Here is a 16326-nt window from a genome sequence, read left to right on the forward strand (position 1 = left end):
GACAGCCGGTTTTCAACCCCTGATCTGCGTGGGATGGGCACAGAGGCCCAGCACTGGGCAACAAAGCTGAACGACTCCAATTCCAACAGGTACAGCCCGCCCCCAAGGGCCTGGGTTCCTCTCTGGGCACGCGCAGCTAGAAACAGCCCCTAGACAGCCGGTTTTCAACCCCTGATCTGCGTGGGACAGGCACAGAGGCCCAGCTCTGGGCAACAAAGCTGAACGGCTCCAATTCCAACAGGTACAGCCCGCCCCCAAGGGCCTGGGTTCCTCTCTGGGCACCCGCAGCTAGAAACAGCCCCTAGACAGCCGGTTTTCAACCCCTGATCCGCTTGGGACGGGCACAGAGGCCCAGCTCTGGGCAAAAAAGCTGAACGGCTCCAATTCCAACAGGTACAGCCCGCCCCCAAGGGCCTGGGTTCCTCTCTGTGCAAGCGCAGCTAGAAACAGCCCCTAGACAGCCGGTTTCCAACCCCTGATCTGCGTGGGACGGGCACAGAGGCCCACCTCTGGGCAACAAAGCTGAACGGCTCCAATTCCAACAGGTACAGCCCGCCCCCAAAGGCCTGGGTTCCTCTCTGGGCACGCGCAGCTAGAAACAGCCCCTAGACAGCCGGTTTTCAACCCCTGATCTGCGTGGGACGGGCACAGAGGCCCAGCTCTGGGCAACAAAGCTGAACGGCTCCAATTCCAAACAGGAGACATTCCCAACTCCTCGCCCAGTGTCAGGGACTCTTTCCGGAGCCGCGGCCGCAAACGCAGCCGTGAAATATTTTCCCACTGCATATGCCATAGGAACCATAAGCTAACTTCTTAGATGGAAACTTCTCTATTTTAGCTCAGCCACTAGAAACACAGTTGCCAATAACTCATAAGCCTATCTTAACTCACACTGCATATCAAGCAGAATAGTAACACTGAACGTGAAGGACTAAACCACACCTCTCACAATGGTAAAGCAACGCAAAAGCCCACCAAACATTCATATTGAAGAGTCTAGCCCAGATGACACCAACAGTACTGTAGTGTTAGACAACCTCTCTGACAAGGAATTCAGAAGGGAGCTACTTAGGATGCTTAGGGAATTAAAAGAAACAATGGAAACCAATGCCAATAGAAGACAAGAGGATCTGAAGGCAGAAATGAGGAAAATGCAATCAGAAATGTCAGACCTGAAAAATCTTGTAGGCGAATTGAAAAGCTCAGTGGAAGGCCTCAGCAGCAGAGTAAGAGCGGCTGAGAACAGAATCAGTGAGCTCGAAGATGAAGTTCAGAGACTCTCCAGAAAAGAGCAGAAAATGGAAAAGAGACTCACAATTCGGGAACAGATGGCAAGAGAAGATCGTGGTGAAGCCAAGAGGGGTAACATAAGAATTATTGGAGTCCCAGAGGGACAGGAAGAAAACCTCGATGAAGAAGAAACTGTCAAAGACATCATTGCTACAACATTTCCAGAGCTGAAGAAAACTTGTGACCACATTCAGGAGGCCCGAAGGGTACCAGCTAGAAGAAATCCGAATAAAAATACCCCAAGACACATTCTGATCAAAATGACCAAAACCTTAGACAGAGACAAAATTCTGAAAGCAGCAAGATCGAAGAAAGAAATCTCTTACAAAGGAGCATCCTTAAAATTCACAGCTGATTTTTCTGATGAAACCCTCATGGCCCGAAAACAGTGGTGGGACATAGTAAAAAAACTCAATGAAATAAATGCCTCCCCCAAAATACTTTTCCCAGCAAGACTCTCATTCATAATAGAAGGAACAACACACAGTTTCACAGACAAACAACAGCTCAGGAACTTAATAGACTCAAAACCATGGTTACAAGAACAACTAAATGGGCTACTTTAAGGCAAGAAAGGCCCCTCAAATACACCAAATTTTAACAGAACAATGGGACAAAATCCCATAACAATAATCTCTCTCAATGTCAATGGGCTAAACGCACCAATTAAAAGACATAGAGTGGCAGGATGGATTAGAAAATTGAACCCAACATTCTGCTGCCTGCAAGAAACGCATCTCAATAGTCACAGCAAACACAGACTCAGAGTCAAAGGCTGGAAAAAAATCCTACAGGCAAACAGCTCCCATAAAAAAGCTGGGGTAGCCATCCTTATATCAGACCACATGGATTTCAGAGTGAGGAAGGTCATGAGAGACAGTGAAGGCCATTTCTTATTGATCAGAGGATCTGTACAACAGGAAGAACTTACAATAATAAATGTATATGCACCTAATGAGAGACCAGCAAAGTACTTAAAACAACTACTCATAGATTTGGAAAAGACATCAGTAGCAACACAATACTAGTGGGAGACTTCAACACTGCTTTGTTACCTCTTGATAGATCAACCAGACTCAAGCTTAGCAAGGACATACTTCATTTGAGGGAAACAATGGAAGAAAGGGACTTAGTAGATATATACAGGACACTTCATCCACAAAAAGCTGAATACACATTCTTCTCAAGCGTCCATGGAACATTCTCCAAGATAGACCACATGCTGAGTCACAAAACATGCCTCCATAAAATTAAGAAGGTAGAGATTGTATCAACAATCTTTTCAGACCATAATGCGCTGAAATTAGAAGTAAATCACATACAAAAACAGAAAACTAAATCAAACACCTGGAAATTAAACAGTGCACTATTGAACAACGAGTGGATTAGACAGGAAATCAAAGAGGAAATCAAAAGATTCCTAGAAACGAATGAAAATGAGAACAAGAGTTACCAAAACTTATGGGACACAGCAAAGGCTGTGTTAAGAGGAAAGTTTATAGCTCTACAAGCATTCCTCAGGAAGAAGGAGCGAGCACACATAAGTAACCTAACCTCACAGCTTAAGAGCTTGGAGAAGGACCAAAAAAAGGAGCACAACCCGAACAGGAGAAAGGAAATAATAAAACTCAGAGCAGAGATTAACGAGATGGAAACCCAAAAAACAATCCGAAAGATCAATGAAACCAAGAGCTGGTTCTTTGAGAAAATTAACAAGATCGATAAGCCTCTAGCAAAACTCACAAAGAAAGGGAGAGAGAAAACCCTAATAAACCGAATCAGAAATGAAAAGGGGGTCATTACAACAGAAACCACAGAAATTCAGAGGATCCTCAGGGAGTACTTTGAGAAGCTTTATGCCACGGAACATCAAAACCTCGAGGAAATGGATAAATTCCTAGACTCCTACAGACTCCCAAGGCTGAACCAAGAAGACCTGGAATACCTGAACAGACCTATCACCATCAAGGAAATTGAAATGGTAATAAAAATCTCCCCAAGCACAAAAGTCCTGGCCCGGATGGATTCACTAGTGAATTCTTCCAAATCTTTAAAGAGGACTTACTCCCAATGCTCTTTAAGATTTTCCACGAAATTGAAATATCAAAAACACTCCCAAACAGTTTCTACGAAGCAAATATCACACTGATACCAAAAGCAGACAGAGATACCACAAAGAAAGAGAATTACAGGCCGATATGCCTGATGAACACAGATGCAAAGATCCTCAACAAACTACTAGCAAATAGAATCCAACTACTCATTAAAAAGATCATACACCATGACCAAGTAGGATTCATCCCAGGGATGCAAGGATGGTTCAACATTCGGAAATCAATCAACATAATCCACCATATCAACAAAAGAAAGATAAAAAGCATATGATCATATCAATAGATGCAGAGAAAGCATTTGATAAGATCCAGCACCCCTTTATGATGAAAACCCTAGCCAAAATGGGTATAGAGGGGACCTTCCTCAACATAATTAAAGCCATCTACCACCAGCCTACAGCAAGCATCATCATCAATGGGGAAAAACTGAGAGCCTTCCCTCTAAGATCAGGGACGAGACAGGGATGCCCACTCTCTCCACTGCTGTTCAATATAGTACTGGAAGTACTTGCAATAGCGATTAGGCAGGAAAAAGATATTAAGGGCATTCAGGTAGGAAAGGAAGAAATCAAGCTCTCACTATTCGCAGATGATATGATACTCAGAGAACCCAATAACTTCCACCAAAAAACTCCTAGAAACAATAGACTCGGATAGTAAAGTTGCAGGTTATAAAATCAATACCCAAAAGTCCATGGCTTTCCTATACGCAAACAGTGAGAGAGAAGAAAGCAACATGAAAAAAACAATCCCATTCACAATTGTGCCCCAGAAAATCAAGTACCTAGGAATCAGCTTAACTAAGGAAGTAAAGGACCTGTACAAAGAAAACTACAAAACGCTACTTCAGGAAATAAAAGAGGACATGAGGAAATGGAAAGATATCCCCTGCTCATGGGTCGGGAGACTTAACATTGTCAAAATGGCAATACTACCGAAAGCATTGTATAAATTCAATGCAATCCCTATAAGGATACCCATGACATTCTTCAAAGAAATGGAGCAAACACTCCTGAAATTTATATGGAACAATAAGCCCCCACGAATAGCTAAAGCAATTCTTGGGAAAAAGAAAATGGGAGGAATCAACCTCCCGAACTTCAAACTGTACTACAAAGCAGTAATAATTAAAACAGCATGGTACTGGAACAAAGGCAGAACTGCAGACCAATGGAACAGGGTTGAATACACTGACATCTCTCCTCAATCATATGCTCATCTAATCTTTGATAAAGGTGCAAGTAATGTGAAGTGGAGTAAGGAAAGCCTCTTTAATAAATTGTGTTGGCATCACTGGATGGCTACATGCAAAAAAATAGGCTCAGAACTCTGCCTAACACCATGTACAAAAATAAGATCAAAATGGATTAAAGACCTCAACCTCAGACCAGAAACCATAAGGTACATTGAAGATAAAGTTGGCAAAACCCTCCATGACATTGAAGCTAATGGTATCTTCAAAGATTCCACGCCACTGGCCGAGCAAGTGAAAACAGAGATAGATAAATGGGACTATCTTAAACTAAGAAGCTTCTGCACCTCCAAAGAAACAGTGACCAAAATACAAAGACAGTCTACAGAATGGGAAAGGATATTCGCCCATCACACATCTGACAAGGGGTTGATATCCAGGATATACAAAATACTGGTAAAACTCCACAAGAAGAAAACATCCAACCCCATCCAAAAATGGGGCAATGAAATGAACAGAAAATTTCTCAAAGAAGAAATCCGAATGGCAAAAAAGCACATGAGAAAATGCTCTACATCATTAATCATCAGGGAGATGCAGATCAAAACCACAATGAGATACCATCTCACACCTCAGAGACTGGACCACATTCAAAAGAACAAAAGCAACCGATGCTGGCGTGGATGTGGCGAGAAAGGGACACTTCTTCACTGTTGGTGGGAATGTCGACTGGTTCAGCCCTTCTGGAAAACAGTATGGACGATTCTCAAAAAATTAGAAATTGAGCTCCCATTTGACCCAGCAATACCACTCCTGGGAATATATCCCAGAGAGGCAAAAATGTATAGTCGAAGTGACATCTGCACTTGTTTGTTCATTGCAGCACTCTTTACAATAGCCAGAAACTGGAAGAAACCTGAATGCCCAAGAACAGATGACTGGTTAAAGAAACTTTGGTACATCTACACAATGGAGTACTATGTAGCTGTTAGAAAAGATGAAGTCATGAAATTTACATACAAGTGGTACAATATGGAAAGTATCATGCTAAGCGAAATGAGTCAGAAAGAGAGGGATAGACATAGAAAGATTGCATTCATCTGGGGGATATAAAGTAACAAAGTATGAGATTAATACCCAAGAATAGCTGAGATCAGCACCAGGAGGATTACTCCATAACTTAGAGGCCAGCCGGGTATCCTAGAGGATACCTAGGCTGTTCAGATAGAGAAGGGAGCACCAAATAAAGGATGTTTGGAGGATCCTCCCAGGAGGGGAGATGCATGTCGAAAGTAGACTATGGACTGAAAATGTTTGCCACTCAATGCCTCTTTTGCAGACCACAACACCCAAAAGGAGAGAGAGAACACAGGGAATTGCCCTGCCACAGAGACGGGGGGATGGGGGGATGGGGGTGGGAGGGATATTATCCATGGTGGTGGAAAATGGGCACTGATGGAGGGATGGGTATCTGATCATTGTATAATTGAAACCAAAGCACAAAAAATTGTAAATCTACAACTTAAAAAAAAATAAAATAAAATAAAGGGAAAAAAAATTCTAAGGAAACCCAAGCACAAAAATTTGTAAGTCTACAACTGCACCTCATGGTGTTTCACTAATAAAAAAAAAAACAAGTACATTGTCAATTTGGTGCCATGACTAGTCAGTCTGTGTATAAGTATATATTTCTAGAAAAAAAAGCAGAAGAAAAGGAGTTGGTTGCTATCAAAGAATGCCAAATCTCTGCCAAGAAATCCTTTGAAAATAAATATTGTGACTATGGAATGAATATAATTGCCACTCAATGCCTCTTTTATAGACCACAACACCCAAAAGGAGAGAGAGAACAAAAGGGAATGCCCTGCCACAGAGGCAGGGTGGGATGGGGGTATAGTTGTGGAAGGGATACTGGAAAGTATGGTGGTGGAAAATGGACACAGGGGGAGGGATGGGCATTTGATCATTGTATAAGCGAAACCCAAGAACAAAAATTTGTAAATGTACAACTGTACCTCATGGTGTTTCAGTAATAAAAATTTTAAAAAATAATATAAAAATTGTTTTGTCTGCCAGAGATCAGCCGATGGGAACCTCTCTGAAGGCAAAAGATTAAATTGGTAGACTTTTATTTTTCTTTGAGTATATTAATTTAATTTTGGAGTCAATTTATATGACAGTTCATAATGACACAGAAATTTTCAGCACTTCTCTTATTTAAAATATAGTGATACACAATATCTCTATCTCACATTATTTTTATTTCTGATAGTTTGACACAAAATATACGTCAAATCATAGATAAATGTAAGTTATTTAAATACTGTTTTGATTATTTAAAATTACATTATAGAATTACTAGAATTTCATAAATTTTAGGATTATGCATAATCATCGTGCATGTATCATATTACACTCACTACTGAAAGGCCTACTCTGTCATTCGCCATTGTTCAGTTTTTCCACTTTGATTACACCTTTCCATCTGGTAACTAAATAGTCTCATGGTTCTAAAGTTTGTTTTTATTGCTTTGAAAAGATCAAAATTATGCAATTTTCAACATTGGATGAAACTAGAGGATATCATGCATGTAAAGTTAGCCTTAAGGAAAGGAACAGATACAGAGAGATTTTTCTCATATGTGGTATGTAAAGACAAACAGCAAGGTAGCACCAAAGGTTCAAGGGCAATGTAAGGGGAGAACTGATCCACACAATTGAGACAGGGGATTGGGATGGAGGGATTCTGGGGGTTTGGGGGAGAGGGAGGGTTTATTTTTTGAGAGTATGAGGAGTGTCATGATGGAATTATGTGTATGAGAAACCATTATTAATTGAATTATAAATCATAGAATATAAATATTGTTTTAGACGTTTGTCTGTCTCATTTTATACTTTTAGTTTGTTTTCTCCATATGCCACATATGCATGAACTTGTATGATGCCTATCTTACTTTGCCTGGTTTATGTCACTAAACATAATATCCTCATGTGATCCAATTTTATACAGATATTAAGAAGATTTCACTTCATACATCTGAGTAGTATTCCATTGATTTACCCCTTTCATTTTCAAAATTTGTGGTTTAAAAGATACAAATATTGGTTTTAACAATGCTCTGGTGTTTTAATATTTTCAGTTTAGTGAAGCAAAACAGATTTTACTGAAAAAAAATTAGAAACTTGTTAAACCTTTGTAGGGTGGAATGCAATATATGTTCAAGAGAGAACACTCGTTTAACAAAGCATGCAAAGAGAGACATAGAGAAAGGATGCACGGTGTTTCTTCAAGGAAGAACACAAGCTTGAGGACCAAGCCGACTCTGATAGTTTAGGCATGAGAACTTGGAGTGGTATGAACTTAACTTGTGCACTTTAGGGGAGAACCTGAGTGAAACTATTAGAAGTACGTTCAGGAGCATCATAAACTGGAGTCTGCACTTGGAGTGCGGAGGGTAGAGAGTTCTTTGGGGAGATCCGGACTAAGGAGAACAGTGATATTATAACATTAATGATAGTATCTTACCGTGGGATTCCAAAAAAATCTGTAACAGTGGCGTCAGAAATGATAACATTCTTAGGTATTTGGATTTCCTGTGGTAACAACGGGAAAGCTGAGTTTATGCTCTGGATGCCTCCGCCTGAAACAAGGTCAACAAATCATGAATGAAAAATTACAAGTTAGATGGATCAAGGATTCTGATCCCAGTGGAAGGCTAGCTTTCGGGTGGACAATTTCTACTGATGACCTGATGTAGATTCTGATCCTGGGATATGTAACAGAAAGGAGGTAGTGACAGGAATCCTCAGAAGTGAAGCCTCTGAAACAGAATTCGTTCATGCCAACTAATAGTTTATCAATATTTGCTCATGGCTGCTACCATTATAACATGCCATTCAATGGTTTTGTGGTTTCAATTTACTGTGTCAAGGTAAATTTCAAGTTTCTAAATGGAAGGTAAAAATCTGAGGCCCTCAAGATGATGAATTATGGGGAGGGGGGTGGAGCTGGAGCTATAGTACAGCAGGTAGGGCATTTGCCTTGCACACGGCCTACCCAGGTGAGATTCCCAACATCCTGTATGGTCCCCCCAAGCACCATGAGGAGTAATTCCTGACTGCAGAGCCAGGAGTAACCCCTGTGCATCGCCAGGTGTGACCCATAAATGCAAAAAAAAAAAAAAGATGATGCCTTACCTTTAGATACTTTGAAGTCAAGTAGAAACATTCAGAAAGCTCCCCAGAAAAGAGTTCTACTGGGTCGAAAACATCATCACCTCTAGCGTGAGAGCATACAGAAAATAAGGTTTCCATTTTATGCCAAGTTAAAGCAAGCCAGACATGATCTTGGAATTTTTTTCCAAGGGAAACATGGCTATAGGAAGGATAAGGTGACAACTGAGTCTTAGAGGTCAAATATAGAAGAGAAGCGAGGGTGAAAAAGTATGAGGTACATTGGCGACCAGGAATGTTTAGAAAAGAATTTTTTAAAAAAGAAAATGCAATGAGACATCAATTAAGAACTTTTTAAATGTTTAAGAACAAGGATATAACTCAGGGTAGAGAATTTGCCTTCCTTTGTATGATGATCTTGGATAGATCCTTAGCATTGCAAACAGCATTATTTTTTAATTTTTAATTTCTTTCTTTCTTGCTTGCTTGCTTGCTTTTTTATTTTATGGGTCGCACCTGCTATGTATAGGGGTATTTTTAATTTTTATAAAAACTCATAATTTTACCTTTTTAATCTGTTGTTTAAAAGGAAATCTAAAATATTTTAGAGTAAATTTATGTGAAGAAGAATAAAATTCACGGGAACTATTTAGTGTTCTTAATGATACAGCAGTCAGAATTTTGAGGTTAATTGTATGGGTATTGCATAAATAATTTTTCCCCATTATGTGGGCTCTCTTTTTATCATGGTCACCATTTTTTCTGAGTTGCAGAAACTTCTAAGTTTAATGTAGTCTCATTTGTTTATCTTCACTTTCTCTTCCTTGGTCAGTGGTGTTTCATTCTAGAAACACCTTATCTTTAATATCATGGAGGGATCTTCCCACATTTTTCTCCATATATCTTAAGAATTCAGGTATCATATTGATGTCTTTAATACATTTGATCTGACTTTGTGCCTGTCACTATAAAGAGGTCTGAGTTCATTTTTTTTTGCAGGTTGCTGTCCAGTTTTCCCAGCACCAGTTGCTGAAGAGACTTCCTAGCTCAATTTCATATTTCTTGAGCCTTTATGAAGGTAAGGTAAAGGTAAAGGTCCTCCCATTGTTCGTCGATTTGCTCGAGCGGGCTCAGTAACGTCTCCATTGGAGACTCTGTTGTTACTGTATTTGGCATATGGAATACATCATGGGGAGCTTGCCAGACTGTGCCATGCAGACGAAATACTCTTGGTAGCTTGCCAGGCTCTCTGAGAGGGGCAGCGGAATCGAACTTGGGTCGGCCATGTTGGCTGCAATTTGCTTGAGCGGGCCCAATAACGTCTCTATCATGAGACTTGTTGTTACTGTGTTTGGTATATCGAATACATCTAATGGGCTGGAGCTATAGCACAGCGGGTAGGTCGCTTGCCTTGCAGCCAACATGTCCGACGCGAGTTCGATTCCTCCGCCCCTCTCGGAGAGCCGGGCAAGCTACCGAGATTATCTAGCCCTCACGGCAGAGCCTGGCAAGCTACCTGTGATGGATTTGAGCCTTTATGAAAGATTAGGTAATAATAATCTGAGGGCCAGCGTCAGGATATTTAACTATATTCCATTGATCTGAGGCCTGTCTTTATCTGAATATCATGGTATTTTGATTACTACAACTTTGTAGTTGGGTTTGAAATTGGGGAAGGTGTTCCCTTCTTCTTTTTACCAAAGATTGCTTTAGCTCTTCATGGGAGTTTATTGTTGTGTATGAGTTTCAAGAGTGTTTAATCTATTTCTTTGAAAAATGTTATGGTATCCTTATAGAATGTGCATTAAATCTGTATAGAGCTTTTGGGTGTATTGCCATTTTGACAGCGTTAAACCTCTCAATCCATGAGCATGGGATGTGATTCCATTTCCTCATATACTCTCTTATTTCGTGAAGTAGTGTTTTGTAGGTTTTTTTTTTTTGTATAGTGCCTTAACCTTTTTAGTTGATTCTAATATACTCGATTTTCTGAGGAATTATTGTGAATGGGATTGTTTTTTCTCTATCTCTTTTTTCTCTTTCATTATTAATATATGGGAAAGCCATGGAGTACCAGATATTGATTTTGTAATATGCTACTTTACTAAACAAATCTATCGTTCCCAGGAGCTTTTTTTGTAGATTCTTTGGGATTTTCTAAGTATAGTATCATGTCATCTCCAAATAGTAAAAGCTTGAGTTCTTCCTTTTTTATCTGGATGCCCTTGATATGTTTTTTTTTTTTTACTGAAATCATATGGCAAATACTTCAAGTACAATGTTGAATAGGAGTGGTGAGAGTGGGTAACTTGTTTTATGCCTGATAGTATTTTGGGATTCTAGTTCATTGATTTCTGCTCCAAGCCTTTAGTTTATCCCCGTTGATAATAATGCTTGCTGTGGGTTTGTGGTAATTTGCTTTGACTATATTGAGGAAAGTACTTTCAACTCCCATTTTGTTGAGAGTTTTTCATCATGAATAGGTGCTGGATCTCATCAAATGCTTTATCTACATATATTGATATGATCATATGACTATCTTTATTTTATTGAGATGGTGTATTCTGTTGATTGACTAGAGAATGTTAAGCCATCCTTGCATCCCCAAGCTAAACCTACTTGGTCATAGTGTGTGAGATTTTGTTGAGTTTCTGGATTCTGTTTGCTGGTATTTTCTTGAGAATCTGTGTATCTGTATTCATCAAGGAAATAGGTCTGTAATTTTCTTTTTTTGTGGTGTGTCTGTCTGATTTGAGTACTAGGGTGATCTTTGCCTCATAGAAACTATTTGAGAGTATTTATGATTCTTCAACTTCCTGGAAAATCTTGAAAAAATGTTGGCAGCATTTCCTCTTTAAAGGTTTGAAATATTTCACAATTGAATCCATCTGGGCCAGGGAATCTGTTTGGGGGGATACTTTTGACGATCATTTCAATTACCTTGGTAGTGATAGGTTCAAGTATTCCAAATCTTCGTAGTTCAGCGTTGGGAGGTAATCGGAAACCAAAAATTTATCAATTTATTCAAGGTTCTCTAATTTCCTGCTGCAAAGATTCTCAATATAATCTCTGATGATCCTGTGGATTTCTGTAGTTTCTATTAGGATATGCCTCTTTGCATTTCTGATTCGATTTATTAGAATTCTTTCTCTTTGTTAATTTGAGAGGCTTCTCGTGGTTTATTGATCTTATTTATTTTCTCAAAGAACCAGCTTTTGCTCTTATTGGTCTTTTGGATTGTATTTTGGGATTCTAGCTCATTGATGTCTGGTACAAGTTTTATTATTTCCTTCTTCCATCCTAGTTTGGACTACTTTTGTTGGTCATTTTCCAAAATCTTGAGCTCTAATTCATTCATGTAGGCCCTTTCTTTCTTCCTGATGAATTCTGGCAGAGCTATACTCTTTCCTCTTAACACTGCTTTTGCTGTGTCCCACAACTTCTGGTAGCTCGTGTCCTCATTCTCATTTGTTTCTGGAAACTTTTTATTTCCTCTTTGATTTCTTCTCTAAGCCAAAAGTTGTACATTACTTCCCTTAAAGAAAATATTTTCTTGCTGAGCTTTAGTCTGTTTGATCTATTGAGAAGTGAAAAAGTAGTGTTGAAATCTCCAACTAGTATTGTGTTGCTATCAATGTTTTTCTTTAAGTCTATTAGAAGTTATTTTTAAGAATTTTGCTGGTCTGTCATTAGGAGCATCTACAGTGAGGAGGGTGAGTTCTTTCTGATGTACAGATCCCATGATCATGAAGAAATGACCTTCACTGTCTCTTATAACCTATAGCCTGAAGTCCATGTGGTCTGGTACTAGTATGGCCACTCCAGCTTTGTGGAGGTGTTCTTTTCTTTCTTGAAGAATTGTTTTCCAGCGTTTATCTTTGAGCCCATGGTTACTTTGATTGTTCAGAAGTGTTTCTTCAGGCAGCAGAAAGTTGGGTTCAGTTTTCTAATTCATCTTCCCATTCTGTGCCTCTGAATTGGCACATTTAGTCCATTGACATTGAGGAGATTGTTGTGATGGGGATTTGTGATATCTTTATGTAGAATTTTTGTACTTGTGGGGATTGTCTTAACTTAAAGTCGCCCTGTTAATTCTTCTTGCAACAAAAATATGGAACACTTTACAAGTTTGCATGTCATCTCTGTGCAAGGACCATGCTAATCTATGTATCATTTCAATTTTAGTATATATGTTACAAAACATAGTAGGAGTTAATTTTTCCATATTTTTCTCTTCTGATTACTTTGAGTGCGGTCCTTACTCACTCCTATGGCAGACAGTGATTCCTAATCAAGGAATGTATTTCAAAGCAGCTTAAATAGATAGATTTAGAACTTTAATGTCCCAGCAAGAAAAATATGGTTTTTACCATATTATCTTTTACCATACCCAAGACATCAGTTTTACAAAATAATTCTTTTGGAACATGGTATATGAGTCTCGTTTAATGCCCTTCCCTGAAACCTTCATTAAGACCAATAAACTAGAGCCTTTTGCTGTTCTCACCTCAGTCCCGTGTACATCTCCATGAAAAGGTGGATGGTGTTTTCTGCAATTTGACCACCTTGAATGTAAGTAGGATTTTTCTCCTGAAGGAAGAGGTGAGGAGAATATTGATGATTTCATTCCACCTTATTACAAGTACAACTTGAATGGAAGGTGAGACTCATGAGGCTCCTGTAAAGGACAGAAAAAGGGGTCTCAGTGAAGTTTAATGGCCAACACACTTTAACAACACAGACGACTCAATGTAGCCTGTGTGCATCTTTGTGTATAGTGAGTTTCATATCTACTGAGAGTGATTCTCAGTCATGACACAAAGGCAAAACAGCCCTGTATTTAAAAATCTAGTTCTCTGTGCAGAGTGGGGTCTCTGAGGTGATTGAACAAGTGTATAGTAATTTATTACTAAGCACATAAGTACTTTTCGATCTAAAATTAATTCCAAATATGTCTAAAACGACAGTCTACTGACCTGGCAGCTGGCTTTCCCCACCGGGGCCCCTTGGAGGGGGAGGGGTGAGTTTCCCTCACTGCCCTGAGTAGAGCCCCGGCAGCTGAAGACCTCTGCAACCAGCCATAGGTACGCTTAAGACCACTCTCCCCAAGCTTGACGGAGCCTCATGCATGAAGGAACTGGAAGCAGAACCTGTGTAAACACACAAAAAATAAAAGGCTGGCTGTCAGGCCGTTTCCCCACTCCACGGAGGTCGATGGCGATGGTCAGGAGATGGAAGGAAACGGGAGTCAGGCTGGTTGGTTGTGGAGCAGCAGGTTATTACATGGAAGAGATTTATGTCATGGAGGCCTCAGGAATCCTCAAGCACATGAGCACACTGAGAGCCCTGAAGATCCCCTTATATAGATCATAGAACCTCTAAAAGGCGCATTACAGTGATGTCAACAAAAGGAATTACAGAAAGAACCTTGAGGCAGCAAACCATACATTGTTTCTTTACATCCACATTGATTCCTTTTAATCAGCAGGCCAGTAATACTGGCCTCCAGAAAGAAGATACAAAGCCAAACTGAAACCTTCCACAAGCACTTTCACAAGCTGCAACCACCTTGATTTGCATCCCAAAGACCAGCCTGGCTAGAGCTGGGAATCTATATCCCAAAGATCAGTCCTGGCTAGCACCTGAGATCTGCAGATCTAAGACCAGCTACGTTTCTGAGAGAAAAGGAAAACTGTCTCGATATACTGAAATCATTTACTGAAGGCAGTTTGAAGGGGAGAAAGCAGTCTCATCTAAGCTAGTCAGGACACACAGGAAAAGAGCTTCTAGGAGGTGTTTCTCCTCTCCTTCTCCAACCAACATATAAGCATATATAATATTAATCATTTTGTATGGACACAGTAAGAAATACTTTGAGCTTGTAGAATTGCTCTCCTAGGGCCATCTCGATCTCAGACTGCAGTGCTCAGGCAAGATATCTTTCCTATTCCTAGCAGCAGGGCCCTAGTCTCATCGTTACTTTTGGATCATGACATTATTTGCCTATGATCAACCTCTTAACTTATAGTTAAGAATTGTGGCACCTTGGCCAGGCCCATCGCGATGACAGTGTGGCACATAACTTACCGGCTTGCCCTGGTTCCATCCAGTCCCACATCGGGACCCTGCCCTTGGGGTGCTAGGTAGTGAGGGCAACTGAGGCTTAAGTTGAGAAGCAGATGCCCAGGAGTGAATAATATTCAAAGCCAATCAATTCCTAAGTTACAAAGCATATTAATTAATTGTCTTCTTGTATCTATACAAAAGGACCTTGCATTAAGGTAAACTGCTAAAAAGACATAAGGAGAGGAGGAAGGCAATATTAACTTACAGTACAGCTTCAGTGTATAAGAGGGATGAGACCTTACAAATTGGTTGGGGAATAGAGCATAGAAGTGGTTACAGACAGACAAAGTAATAGGAGTGACTCGGGAGCACTGTTATGGGTGCAATTTGATAAACCTAAGCTCTGTGTACTCCAACAGAACCCAGGTGTGCGGGACCGGGGGATGAGATCTCCAAGGCTGCTCAGATCAAGACTGGGCCCCCTCCATCCAGATCCCCCATCTTCTTAAGTGTTACAACCATGAACTGCCCCTGGAGCCATGTAATTCCATCAATGGCCAAGATCCAGAGACTGGATATTGTTGATAAGATAACAATTCTTATTGTTCAGTTCTCACTCTCACAGAACCTGGTAGGCTTCTGCAAGTATCTTGCCCGCAAGGCAGAGTCTGTGTTTCTGGTCACTGTTTCTTTTGAAATACAGAAGCTACTTAATTTAAGATAGTCCCCTTTGTTTATCTCTGTTTCCAGTTGCTTGGCAAGTGGCGTGTTATCTTAGAAGATACCATTAGCTTCAATGTTGTGGAGGGATTTGCCAACCTTGTCTTCAATGTAACTGAGGGATTCTGGTTGATTTTGAGGTCTTTGACGCATTTTTATCTGACTTTTGTGCATGGTGTTAGGTAGAGGTCTGAGCCATTTTCTTTTTGCATGTAGCTGTCCAGTTTTTTTTGCACCGTTTGTTAAAGAGGACTCTCTTGCACCACTTCACATTTCTTGCTCCCTTATCAAAGATTAGATGATGTATATTTGAGGGTGTGTGTCAGTATATTCAATCCTTTTCCAATGGTCTGCGGCTCTGCCTTTGTTCCAGTACCATGCTGTTCTCATTATTATCACTTCATAGTAGAGTTTGATGTTGGGGAAGGTGATGCCTCCATCGTCTTTTTCCCAAGAATTGCTTTAGCTATTAGTTGGCATTTGTTGTTCCGTATGAATTTCAGGAGTGCTTGATCAATTTCTTTGAAGAATGTCATGGGTATCTTTATAGTGTAAAAGGTAAAGGTAAAGGCCCTCCCGTTGATCGTCGATTTGCTCGAGCGGGCCCAGTAACGTCTCCATTGGAGACTTTGTTGTTACTGTGTCTGGCATATCGAATACTCTCGGTAGCTTGCCGGGCTCTCCGAGAGGGGCGGAGGAATCGAACTCGGGTCGGCCATGTTGGCCGCGTGTAAGGCGAACGCCCTACCCGCTGTGCTATCGCGGAGCGAT

General features: G+C 40.3%; 1 pseudogene; it reads right to left on the minus strand.

Moving 5' to 3' along the window:
- Window positions 1-12874: 12874 nt before the first annotated feature.
- On the minus strand, window positions 12875-12973 carry LOC130033690 (uncharacterized; annotated as a pseudogene).
- Between the last annotated feature and the right edge of the window lie 3353 nt (window positions 12974-16326).

This window comes from Sorex fumeus, unplaced genomic scaffold (assembly GCF_029834395.1).
Source record: "Sorex fumeus unplaced genomic scaffold, SorFum_2.1 ptg000054l, whole genome shotgun sequence".
NCBI classification, from domain to species: domain Eukaryota; kingdom Metazoa; phylum Chordata; class Mammalia; order Eulipotyphla; family Soricidae; genus Sorex; species Sorex fumeus.